The following is a 12,798-nucleotide window of genomic DNA, read 5'->3' as shown; positions in this document are numbered from 1 at the left end:
TCTTCTTGTAAATGAGAGTAAAGGTCTGGTATAAATCTAGGCATTTTTGCTTAACCCCAGCCCCAGAGTGACTGATGTGAGGTATATGGAGCCACATAGGAATACTGCATAATAATGAACAAACCCCTCATTTAACCATCAGCCAAAGGAATCACGATATTAAATAGAGAAACCGCAACTGTGGAAAAGGCCATTTCCTTCCATAGCTCAAGGGGAGCCCTAGAAAGCTGGCATGTGTATTACTTCCAGTAGTAATAGTGCAGTTATATACTTTAAACAGTTGCAGGCATCCTTAAGAGTCCTCGGGACCTGGCTTGCGTTCTCGTTTTATTTAGGGAGAGTCAAAGAGAGGTCGCTGAGCATCTCTGAACATCTATGCTGAATGCAGCTGTAGCTCATCCTGTTGCAATTAGACCTGTGAAAGTTGCAGGACTCCTGACATAGTTGAGCAGAGGGCTCAAAGTGGTGATCAGCACCATGAGCAAGGCTGACAAGTGCCAGCTGGCACAAGCCCTCCTGTTCCTGAGTGGGAGGCAACCCTTAGCTGTAGCCAAAGAGGAGCGGATAGATAGCACATGGTGTCTGAGCACTGAGCACAGTGAGTGTCCACTCACTACAATGACATACTCAGAGTGCATTCGTTAATTCCTCTAAGTACAGATACTTGGGAATCAGAAATTCAAATGTGTGGTTGGAAGCATTTCTCAATACTGCTAAGATACTAAACTCTATCACTTGGCCAGACTGTCATTTATACTCATGCCACTTTATTAGGCAGCATAGGAGTGCCTTAAATGGGACTAAATGATATTCACAACCTTCCTAAAAATCTCGTTTGTGTTGGTAGAATGATTTGAACTCACTTCAGAGTAGGTGACACTTGCAGAACAGGGCTGTAAAAGAGCAACTGCACCTTATGAGTTGCATTTGCACTTCTTGTCTGCTATGTGTGGGGCATACACAGTTGTGTGCACGAGTTGCAGTTGCACATGTGTCTGCTTCTGGTAGGGCAGAGTCTTGAGGGCAGTGCCGGCTCAGGCAACAGAGCTGGCACAGGACTTGTCCCCTTTCCTTCAGCTGTGAGAGTCTCATTTCAGGTCCCTGGAGAAATTTGCTTTCTTTTTGAGAAGCAGATCTATTTTTTCCTCTGAATCTGTTACCTAGTCTGATGGGTTGTATTAGGATGTCTTAATAGCACATTCTCATCTATTTGTTATATGATACCAGAATGCAAAAGCCATGTGGAAGATCTACCTGGTCTTTTCACATTTAATCTTTTCATGCTATCAGTGAAAAAGGAACAATTTCAAAATCTGAATTTTCCCCTGTTCTCAAGTTTCTCAAGTTAAGTTTAGAAACAGGAAGCTGTTTTGCATAAAGGTAAGATTGTGTTTTTGACAAGAAAAGTTGGTGTTAGACCAGCTAAATATACCCACACAGTAATACTCAGCGGATAGTCCTGGCTATTTTTCGGCTTTATTTTTTGCCTCTCTTTATTTATTTAGTTTGTTTTTAGTGACACCTCCTCTGTACCTTCAGCTCGTAGTGAGGCACCACTTCCTGCACCGGTATGAAACTTGCAATTACAGGAGGAGTCAGTCTTGTCAGGTGTCATTTACCAGGCATTGCAGAGGGCTGGTTTCAGTGAAGGAAGAGCAAGGCTTAATAAAAAGAGAGAGAGGGAGAAGCATTCTGTTAATAATTTGCCCTTTGCAATAACAGAACCTTATCTGATCACCCACACTCATCTGGCTGCTGACGCTGTACTTGCTTCATTAGTACGAGCTATTTTTACACCTTTTGTGTCTTTTGAGGAACCGAGTGGGCCTGCTGGCTTGTAGTGATTCACCAGCTCCAGAGGAACAGGGTGTCCTCAAATCCTGCAAGGGGGAGAGGAAGAGAGACATAGGGGGAAGAGTTCAATTGAATAAGCAAGTTGATTAATTGTCTTAGGTGATCTGAGAGCTAAAACATTGCACTTTAGTCTGAAGAAAAACAGTCTACGTGCTTTTGGTTTGCCATGCAGTTTTTAGCAGCTATCCCAAGGAACATTTAGTACTTTATTAGTTTTAAGTATAGCTTGGCAAACATAAAGCCCTATATGTTTGTGTGTGTACTCTATGTGTTCATTTCCCTGTCTGTAAAGGGGATGTGGACATTTGGGAGTTAAACTCTATGATCTTTAAAGGTCAATTCCAACACAAACCATTCTATGATTATATGTTGGTGATGCTTTCTTTTGTTTGTAGTGTAGAAGCGTCTGTTGGTGTTATCACAAGCACCCAAAGGACTTTAGGGCCAGATTGTTAGCTGATTTCACTTCCACTTGTAATAATGGAAAGACAACTAAATTTGGTGGAATCTGCCAGGCATGATGAAGGAGATCCCTGTATGAAGCTGTCTGGAGTTTTCTAGAGCTGAGCATCTGTTATTTTCGCTTTCAATAGATCATCAGCTCTGAAAATGTCCTGTTAGAGCCTGCTGAGCTCTTGTCTGGTGTGTGAAATTAGGATTTTTGCTGTTCTTACTTTGACTTTTCCTGGGTAGGAGTGATTCAGCATCCAGTTGTGTCAGTCATCGAGTACAGGATAGTGCTTGCATGTTGCAGGTTTCCTTGGAGTAGTTTCCAAAGTTGTTATGATGTTGGATTACCTATGTATGAAGCTTTCATGCAGATATATGAAAAGGTGCTGTTTGTATTAGGAATGTCCTCTAATACTCTACTATGGTCTAATCTTATCTGATATAAAGTCATCATGAAACCTGAGCACTGTCTTTCCCAAGAAATGTTATGCATTTTATTGTGTTGTGCTTGTTGAGAATCTGTAACTGAGCTGTCAGATTGGCCTGTCGGTCAAATATCAACACAGTCCCATGGAATAACAGGTTTTATGTGCAGATTCAGGCATTTTGGTAGACCTTAATCTTTCCAGAGGTGTTTGCTCAGGAGAGTGATGCCCTTGTTAATAAACACAGTTGAATTGTGTTTTGTAGAAAGAAACTTAACTGCAAAGAGTGGAATTTCTTGTATACCTATAAAATGCAGCAGAAAGTATATGCATATTTTACTGACTTTTTAAAGATGTGTTCTGACTCAGTTGAATATTCTGCATACTGATTTCCAGTGCTTCGTGCAGTAAAAAGAATTAAGTTATGGCCAGTATTATTTTAAAGAGCTTTTTTTATTCCTTTTTTTTTTTTTCCATTAGGCATCCTGAGGGTTGTAAAGAAATCAGTGTCCTTAAACGTACAACTGTAGTGGTGAGAATCACAGAATAGTTGGGTTGGAAGGGACCTTAAAGATTATCTAATTCCAACCCCCTGCCATGGACAGGGACACTTTCCAGTAGATAAGGTTGCACAAAGCCCCATCCAATCTGGCCTTGAATATTTCCAGGGATGGGGCATCTTTAGACAATACTAAATATCTTTAGGCAATACTAAGCAACTAGATTTGCTACAACAAAGTGACTATATTGAGTCAATAGTTAAAATGAAATATTTGGGTTTTGCAGAGTTGGACTGTTGTGACATCTGTGCAAAATACAGGATTTGGGTCTTACTACCTGTCTTGGGTTCCTCTTAAACCACACTACCTAATCTCAGTATAGCTTTAACAAAGTGTTCAGATTGGATTGTAATAAAACTGCTGTGAATGCCCATTCTACTTTGGGTGCAAAAAAATGGGGAAAAAAAACATGGTAAGAACATACTACTGATGTTTAGCATACCTCTGTTTTTGTTTTGACATGTGGTGACCACAGGCCTTAGTAAACAATCACAGGTTTTAAAATAAGCTTGTATAATAATCGGTGTCAGTGAAAAACAAACACAAGCTCAGATACTATAAATGTCTTCCTATGTAATTCTTCCCAGGGTGAGGGCATTTGCCAGAGACAGTGCATTTGCTCATTCAAGAAAGTGTTTAAAAGACGTTGATATTTTCATGTGGCATGCAAGTGGCTCCTTCTGACATGGTGTGAAAGGAGGCATAGCTGTTCGCAAAATCTGCCGTGGTTGCATAATTAGGATTGTGTAACTTCTAAACTAAAAAAGCCTCACTTCCCAGAAAATTCAGTGATATTTTCACCCTAAGATGAAAATGCTAAGGAAAGCCCTGGTATTTGTCCAAAATTTCCATTTGGCAACAGAATAATAATTACTTTGCACCTAAAAATGATGCAAAGTTTACACAAAATTTGGTATCTTCTTTCCTGGGAAAACCTGGGGGAAAGCTGTATGTTTTAGCAGGGACTTACCAGCATAGGTTTGTTCTTCCCTGCAGCTGCCTAAGGTTGCAGTTTTTACATGAAAACGAAGAGGTGTTTCAGCCTTTGCATATACTTTCAGTTAGGAAAGCTGTTATATCTGACAACTGTAGCAGTTTGAACTCTCCAGTGACACTGTTCCTACCCTTCTTACTGTAGATGATGTTTTATAAATCTAGAAATTGATACAAACTGTGTCTACATGGATGTTTTGCTCTTTGCATACACTTTATCTTTCACAAGCGCAGCTTAATTCATAGTTTAATTAATTGTCCTTTATAAGGTGAGAAATTTCCCTTTCTGGTTAACATATTTCATTGTGTTGAATTGAGAAAAAATTGTTTAATCTCAGTAATTTTCACCACATCTTGCAAATGCAAAACTTTCATTGCAGTCCCAGTGGTATCATACAGCATCATTGATTGTCTGAGCCTCTGCTTGTCACATATTTTAGATATTTAGCTTTTGGGGGGCTACATAATGCCCATTCATTTACATTATCAATAGTCTGGGACCATCAGCAGGGCCAAAAGCTCCATTTCTTTTCTACGCTTAAGGTGTGAAAAAAAGTAATCGTAGAAATAGTGGTTAGAAACGATTTCCCACTTCTGTATTTTTATAGACTTGAGTTTCTGCTGATGAAAAGAGCAGTCCAAGAATTAAGAGTTAATTTGTATCTCAGCACTGCTGTGGATGCTACTATACATTGTTAATGGGTATTTAGTTAATACTATTTACTTACTACTTAACTCACCCCTGGGAGGAAGTCTTCCTTCTGCAGGTTAGGACAAATGGGATTAGGCATCATATAAACCTAACTTCAGCCATCAAAATAGTGTTTAAAGAGGGCCTTAATGGTGGGCATCTATTTCTCACTGTTCTCTGCAAGGGAGATGCTCTCACTCTTTTAAGTCACTGTGTACTGATTCAGGAGAAACTGAGGAGGGGGGCAACATGACTGTGAAATCTTTGTTGCCTTCTGAAATTTTAACAACACTGGAAGTGCTGTCTGTCAGATCTGCCATTGCTCTGCCATCACATTTTATGGTTCACTTGGGAAATGATATATTGGTATTTTACTCACCCATTTTCATTTTTTTAATTTGCTCCCCAAGGAAATAAATAGCAGTGTGACATTAGCAGTGTAGTGTGTCTTGTTTAGTTTCATATCTGAATAATCTCAATCTTTTGCTTTTGTATAGAGATAAATTCAGGATGTCACTCTGGAAGCGGTCTGTCAAAAGAGCTAGATTTTGTATTATCTAACATGCTTAAGCACCTCTGACAAACTCTTACATTCAATTCAAGGAGCAGAACGGGGATTTGTTTACAAGCTTCTGCCTTTAAAGGAGGACATGTTTAAGATTAATTTGGTTTCTGTGTAGCTTTTTGTCTCTTGTCTCTCTGTTTAATATATATACACATATAGAGTCATCCTGTGGAAATAAGTGTGTTCAGGTGTTTAGTTGGACTTTGGCAACATGAATGCTTTTTTTATACATTCTTTCCATCTGGTAGTAGTGTATACATTGCGTATGATGCTGAGATAGGAAATAGCGATGTACTTCAAGTGAGCAATCCTTGTCATTATAGTGAAAAGGTCAGTGTTAAGGCATTTCTGCTGTAGGCTTCTTCAATAGCTTCTTAAAATATATTCAACTTGAATTTAAGATTTTGGGGTGGTGCTATTTTTCTGTAGAGACTGGCAGTTTAAAATTGTCTTTGAGATACTTAACTTAGCAAAAACTGAGTGTTTGCTGCAGCTGTGCTCTAAGCATTCGTGATGCAAACCAGGATCTTTTAAAGAAAATCACCTTTGTTTTCTTACTAATCTGCAATTGAACATATATTGCAATATATGTTACAAGTTTCTCTGTAGACTTCTTAGAGGTGTTGGGCTAGTTTATTTTCACCTTGTAGCAAATAACCTCAGATATTTTGTATGTAGGATGCAAGAGCCTAAACCTAAGTGATGCCTGATTTTGTTAATTCCTATGAGGAATAAATCTGGAATCATGTTCTTGGATTTACAACTAATTGCTTCAGATTCATACCAGGGAAATGTAGAGCAGAATTTAGCTCTTACTTTTACTTGCTGTTGGAATAATTTGTCTCCTTTTAGTTGCTCTGAGTCAAGCCTCGTATCAGTTCAGAGCTCCTTGAAGTCAAATGAGAGACTCTTCAAACAATTCTGATTTTTTCTATAAGGTCACCACGGAAGGGATGGTGTGTGCCTGTCCTCTGGTTCAGTAGGATCACATTCAGAGGAAAGGAGGGTCTTTTTCTTCACATCATGTATCCATTGACATTTATATGAAATGTCTGAGGAAAGTAAAAGTTCCTACAGTTAAGGTAAATGGCTCTTAGAGTACAACTGATGTGTTTATTTATTTGTTTTTTAAGTTGCCTTCAGCATGTTTTTAAACAAACGGGTTCCAGTTATTCAACTTACTCAGATAATGGTCTCAGATTTTGAATTAACTGAATTAACAAGATTAAGGTGAGTTTGGTAAAGCCTTAAAATGAATTAAATAGTCAATACTAGTACAGCTAACTAAAATGCACTGTTATATGCCATCTCTCAATGGCTGAGATTCTAGAACAGTTCTCAAGGGGTAATGGGTTCAAACTTAAACAGGGAGATTTAGGTTAGATATAAGGAAGAAATTTACTGTGAGAGTGGTGCAGCACTGGAACAGATTGCCCATGGAAGTTGTGGATGCTCCATTCCTGTCAGTGTTCAAGTCCAGGTTGGATGGATCTTTGAGCAACTTGGTCTGGTGAAAGCTGTCCCTGCCCATGGCAGGGGGTGAGAAGTAGATGATCTTAAGGTCTTTTCCAATCCTAACCATTCTGTGATCCTATGAATATGAGAATATTGAATAAATATGAACCAGATATAGTGCAACTTCTAAAATAATAATTATATAAGTCAGAATGCCAGGCTTTATACTACTTTTAGTTTTATGTGCACAGATTCTGTCCTTTGAAACCTACAACTACCAGGGACACAAATGTGCGTTCATAGAAACCTTAGAGTAAAGCCTGAAGTTGGTATTCGATCACAGTAAGCTCGCAGTCTATCCTTGATGCGTCTGTAACTGGATCCTCTCAGTCAGTCCCCTCAGTTCCTGGCTTGTGGGGGAATCCGTGTGAGCACAAGTGTTTACCCAGCATAGCAGTGGAGAACAGATCCTGCCCTGTAGCTTCTCTTCAAGGAAGCCTAGTAGAGTTTGTTTGATCATTTAATAGTAAATTCACAGTGTGCTATGTGTACTTGTGGAGCAGTATTTGGTTTTGTATTAAATAACACTTTTAAATCACATTTTAAAAATTACATTGTAATGATTAGTGCAGCTGCCCAAATTTAAAAAACGTGTGTTACTCTAAGTGTTTCAGAGTATTTTCAAAACTGTAATTCTCTGACTGGTTTTGGAGACTGTCAATATATTCAATAAAGCACTGAAACCCAGAGGGTAGGTAGAACATCTGGGGTGGAATTAAATGAACAAATTAATGTCTTCAAATGTGAAGAGTTAACAACAGCAATTGCAATATAGAAAGCAGTACATTAAATTAAATACACCTAATGTGTTTTAAAAGGGCTGCCTTCTTGGAATTGCATGTGTAAAAGGATGTCTTACAACTCCTGCCAAACTGCACAACATCACAGGCATCCTTGCATTCCCCAGGAATTCGAAACTGCCAAGTGCCAGTGGTTGACATAGGAATTTACAGTCAGTCCTAGAGGTGTTCAAGTAGACAGGTAGAAGGCCAGCTACAAAACCACAGTCAAAAGGGACCCCTAGCCAGGGGCTGCTGGAAATGCAAAGAGAATCTCTCTGGTCAAGAATAGGAAGCCTTTTTTACAAAGCTGGTAAATTTAAGAAGTGCTTCTTCTGTCTTATCTTTTTAGTAAGTACAGTTCAAAAACCACAAGTGTGGTGTTAGCAGTATAAAAAAGCTTTCAATTGGTTGAGTAAAATGCCAAAACGTATATACCCCAAGGACTGCATTTCTTCTGTCATGTTGGTATATAACATCTTCAGTCCAGGAATGAATGTATAACCTTGCAAAGAAGGATGAACAAATGCTTACCTACCTTCATGCCTGTTAAATCCTTCAGTTCAGAGGTGCACACTGAATACTGGTTGAGTGGCCTTGTTCAGGCTTAGCCAACCTATGACTTTGCCTAGGTAGAAGAAGCTGTAAATCCATGTTTTGTTAGGTTTCTCAGTCTTTTGTTTGGTTTGTTGTTGGTTGTTTTTTTTTCCACTGAGATGTCAACACCAAACAGCTCTTTGGGGACTGTATCATTAGTGGGGCAGAGGGAAATGTGAGATAGGACAACAAGCTGGAGGTGTGCTGTCTTTCTTCCTAAAAGGTCAAGGCAATTTTCTTCTCAGTAGCAGGTGGGGAAGAGCTCAGAGGTGGCCTTTTTGCTGTAAGGCTGCTTGGTTGCTGGGCTTATCCCAGACATAAACTAGACTTGCCTAATAAGGGTCTTGGCAGAGGTCTGTGCATGAATGTAAGGATTTCGTAGGGGCCACTGCAGCTTGTCTGTCCTAACGTTTGCCCTATTGAATACACATTCTACTGTGAATTTAGGCCGGCTTTGTGCTGGCAGAGCTGGACAGAAAAGATTTAAAACAGAGCTGGATCTGACCCTTAGTCCTTACGCTAGAGTCAATATTTATTCTGTATGGTGCACTCAGGATTTAGCCTGGAAGACATAAGCTTCCAATTTGTTCACTTGCAAGAGTTGTAATATGAGCTACAAATTGAGAAGTAGTAAAAGTTGTATTTTGCCAAATTTTATTTTAAAGCTGTTGAGTGTAACCATTTTAATGGTCTGAAAAAAAAAAGGAGGAAGAAAAAGAAAGGAATAATCTTGGAGCAGTCAACCAGATACACGTCTCCTGCATGCAGCTCACAAAGGCATCTTAGTAAAAAGAGCAACAGGATAATGTACCTTTCTAGAAAGTTTTAAAAGCCTTGATTTAGTAGGTGCATTTGACATAAATACAGCTCCTGGTTTCCTAGTAATCTTACGTTCAAAGTTTTCACAGAAGTAAAATGTCCTGGTTTAAAGCGGGCAGATAGTACAGTTAGTGTGGCTGGGGGAGCTGGCTCCTGGACCACATTCCTACCGGGAAACCTGGCTTTGGCCCGCAGCCAGGCAGGACTTTGCACCTCCTGTCAAACGATGTGCTCAATGCAACTCGCATCCGGCTTCTGATCCGTGTAGGTGGGCTCCTCTTAGTCACTCCGGTGGAACTGAACCTTGCCAAAATTATTAAACAAATCATGCATTTTTATCAACCTTAGTTCCTTAGTTTTAAATATATAGTACTTGAAATATAGGGTGTTTCTGTATGTTGAATAGTATAGATTTGATAGAGAGCAATATGCAAAACTATATATATGGTGTTTTCTAAAGGAGAAGCATTAATTGGTGGAAAATGGAAGTCTGTTGTTGGCTTAAGCTAGGCTGTGGATGCAGGTAGATGATATGGAGGCTTGACTGGAAAAAACAGACAGAATGCACACTAGCTTTGCAGTGTCTTAGATTTCTCCAAGTAGGCCAAACTACCGTTGGTGGGGGGAATGGGGTGGGAAGAGAGAGAGAAACCAAGAGCTGTCTTTGACAGGATGGATGGCAGCTCAAACCAAACCAGAAATTATGTTGGTTCTAGAAAGGGATTTATTTTCCCCAGGGGAGTGACTCTGGCCAAACCTAAGCCACCAATAATCCCTGTAATTAGTCTATACGTGTTTCATAGTGTAGGTTGAAAAATTATATAGAATGTTCTGCAAATAGCAGAACACAGAATGGCTTGAACTCTATAAGGGACATCTCTGTCCAGAACAGAAAACTGTTGGAAGTATATTAGCATCATCTTTTGCTCACAAAAAAATACAGTGATGTTACTTTTCCATGACTGGCAGATTTCTTCCCTAAAGATACTGTCAGTAGAGTGTGTATGGAACAGAAAGAATACTCCCATCTTCTAGAGTTTCTTCTTTGCCATTTGCAAAGTTGTGTAATAAGGAGAAAAGTGTTTTTCTTTGAAAATGGCTAATTACTTTATGCTCTTCTGGTGAGGAGTATTCCCTCCCTTCCTTGCTTCTGCTTCTCAGGCTACACATTTTCCTTTACATCTGTGCTTGTACACTGGCATCATTATTGATGTCGATGATGTTGTTCCTGCTCCCTGTTTTCCGTGCTGGTCTTTTCAGTGATACTGAGATTAGCCTGTGGTCTGGTGATGGTCAGACAAGTGGCAAATCGTGGCAGTCATGGAAGTCTTTGGTCTGTAGGTTTCTTTGAGAAGGCAGCCATACATTCTTGAGTAGTATCCCACTGGTGTTAACTGATTTGGAAATCTACTTGCATTTTACTACATTTCCTTGTACTTAAGTGGTGACACCCTGTCCAATATTTTGTTCTGGTCCCTGAAGCATTTAATGAGAGGCCCAGAGTTTAAAAGCATTAGCTGGAGAGAGACACTGAAAGGGGATTTGCCAATGGGATTCACGGATAATCCAGGCTTAACAAAGGCATAGGAATGAAGAGGGACATCAGCAGCTCTCTTTTTACTGATTCAGGAAGGTGAGACTGCATTAGTTTAGATTTGCAGTTATTCTTCCACACACTAGAAACCTAAGTAAGTACTTTGGAAAGATTTATGCTCATATTCTTCAAAATGTGGTTGCTCAGAACTATTAAGACACAACATATTTTTTTCCAGTGATGGATAATGAAATATTCAGGTCTCTAATGTAAAGAATAGAAAACTTCAGCATCTATACTTAATATCAAGTATTTCATATGACTCCTTTTTTTTTTTCCTACAGGAAATTTGAAGACAGTCATGCCTATTAGATGCTTAGAAGATGCAGGTAATTGCTTTAGTCTAAAAAAAAAAACAAACAACCCAAACAACACCAAAACATATATTCCCATTATCTGTATGTTTTCCTGCACTTTGCTAATGTTTCTTCAAGCCAAATTCAGTTTTTTTATTATAGGAATGAAAAGTATTCCAATATCTCTAACACTTCTCTTTTTTATCCTTTTCTTTGCTATTTTAAAATCATGATAGGCTTTATAATTCTCACTGTTTCATCCAGAAAATTTCATGTATTTGGATAATATGAAAGCAGGAAGCCTGCATTGTTCTTCAAATGCTGTACTTTTCTATGAAAATCATACCTTTGAACTTTTCTTCTTTATAATAGAGCTGTGGAAACCTATTGCATGTAAACGTAGAAAGTGCATGCATAGCTGGATGGAAATGTTTCGACACTGAAATCGTAAATGCTAAAGTCACATAAATACAGTCATAGCTCATTTCTCTAATACATGTTTTACCTCTAGCAAGACATTCTCACTAAGATTTAATTTGTGATTGGAAAATGGAGGTGTGGAAAGGTACCAACAGTTCTGTATTTGGAAAGCTTATTTGAGACCTCTTTTGATTGTTTAAAAGTAGTTTTAAAGGGTGATAAACACCTTCTTGTAAAAACAGTTAGATGATCGAAGGTAAAAAGTGCCTCACTTTAGCCATCTTATAAATTTGGTATATACTCCAAGGTAGTTGTCTAGGATTTCTGCCTAGCTGACAGTGAGAAACAGGCAGCCCCATCATGGAGGGCCCTGTGCATAAACATCCCCTGTGTTTGAAGCACCCATCATAATATGATCGCTCTCCTCTGACTTTAGAGGAGGGCCCGGTGGCTAAAGTGCAGGCGAACTGTAGGTGAGTAATACTGAATAAGGTAATTCTCACCCATGGTGTTAGGAGTCTTCTCAGCTGTTATTTGCTATAAGAGCTGTGAAAGTAGGTGGTGGACTTTCTGAGCATTAAGCCCTTAAACTATCCCCAGAAAGCCTTCCCAAGCTACTGTTTAATTTGGAAAGTGTAGATCTCTGTTTTCTATTCCTAGGGCTTTTATTGAGTAGTGATTATGCTTGTGTGTAGTCTCTGGAGCCAGACTTTACTGTGTCTGCTCACAAAAGGGAGTTTTGTGAAATGTACTTACCTTTGCTTAAGTCCCTCAATGCTTTTCGTGTAAGGCTCAATAGAAGAGCAACTGACTGCATCAATGTTATTTAGCATGGCTGTATTAATTGGTATGTGGGGTTTCTTTGTTTTTGATTTTTCCATACAGATAGCTGTATCAAAATGGAGGAGCTGAAGAGAGCTTTGCTCTAGTAGATCACAAATATTTCTGGGTCATTCTGCATCTCAGTATTTAATAAAAACGAAAATGTCCAAATGCTATAACAAGTCTTTGCAAATATATAGTAAATGTTGAGGAAAGTTCCTGCCATGAACAGAACTGTATAATACGTTAGTGTACAGACACAAATCTAATGCCTATAGACTACTGCGTTGAAAGTTCCAAAGAGAAAGAAAAGTCTGTGAATTTGCAACAGCCCTGGAAAAATGGCAGCAACAAAACTTTAAAAAGCACAGCTTTGGACACACTCCATGTGTCTGCACAGCTTTCAAGTGAACTAGCA

The 12,798-nt window shown here is 39.0% G+C and overlaps 1 long non-coding RNA gene across 1 annotated transcript in view; it reads left to right on the top strand.

The window, feature by feature from the left end:
• LOC117435921 (uncharacterized) overlaps positions 1-12,504 on the top strand; it is a 28,462-nt gene extending 15,958 nt beyond the window's left edge. The window contains exons 2-3 of the long non-coding RNA XR_004549465.1: positions 11,127-11,171; positions 12,444-12,504. This is a non-coding gene — a long non-coding RNA (uncharacterized lncRNA). The remainder of the gene's footprint in view (positions 1-11,126; positions 11,172-12,443) is intronic.
• Positions 12,505-12,798: the final 294 nt, after the last annotated feature.

The sequence above is a fragment of the Melopsittacus undulatus genome, chromosome 3 (genome assembly GCF_012275295.1).
Source record: "Melopsittacus undulatus isolate bMelUnd1 chromosome 3, bMelUnd1.mat.Z, whole genome shotgun sequence".
In the NCBI taxonomy this organism is placed as follows: domain Eukaryota; kingdom Metazoa; phylum Chordata; class Aves; order Psittaciformes; family Psittaculidae; genus Melopsittacus; species Melopsittacus undulatus.
Note: the sequence above shows the minus strand (reverse complement) of the source record. Positions and strands in the feature narration are given on the sequence as shown.